The sequence below is a fragment of the Cebus imitator genome, unplaced genomic scaffold (assembly GCF_001604975.1).
Source record: "Cebus imitator isolate Cc_AM_T3 unplaced genomic scaffold, Cebus_imitator-1.0 Scaffold348, whole genome shotgun sequence".
Lineage (NCBI taxonomy): Eukaryota > Metazoa > Chordata > Mammalia > Primates > Cebidae > Cebus > Cebus imitator.
In genome coordinates this window covers 813,030-813,634 of record NW_016107663.1, presented here as the reverse complement: position 1 = coordinate 813,634, position 605 = coordinate 813,030, and positions in this window count along the sequence as shown.

Below are 605 nucleotides of genomic sequence, written 5' to 3'. Positions count from 1 at the left end.
CTTATTAAACAGAGATTATAGATTTCAGAAGGGAACTAGAAATTATTAAAATTACTAATCACTAAATTTGTAGTTCAGTAATTAATTTGGCCAATTATCTAATTTACTAATTACTGAAAATTACATACTGAAAAAGAACCAGAATGTAGTAGAAAGAGATGGCAGAAAAGGCTACCTAAAGCCCATCTTTTAGACAGTGCTCTTAGCAGGTGAGGGATAGAAGGGCACTTCCTGGCCAGGCATGGTGGCTCATGCCTGTAGTCCCAGCTACTCATGAGGCTGAGGCAGGGGAATCACTTGAACCCAGCAGGCAGAGGTTGCAGTGAGCCAATATTGCACCACTGCACTCCAGCCTGGGCAACAGAGCGAGACTCCACCTCAAAAAAATAAATAGCAGGGTGCAGTGGCTAACACCTGTAATCCCAGCACTTTGGGAGGCCGAGGCGGGCCAATCACTTGAGGTCAAGAGTTGGAGACCAGCCTGGCCATACCCATCTCTATTAAAAATACAAAAATTAGGCCGGGCGCGGTGGCTCAAGCCTGTAATCCCAGCACTTTGGGAGGCCGAGGCGGGTGGATCACGAGGTCAAGAGATCGAGACCATC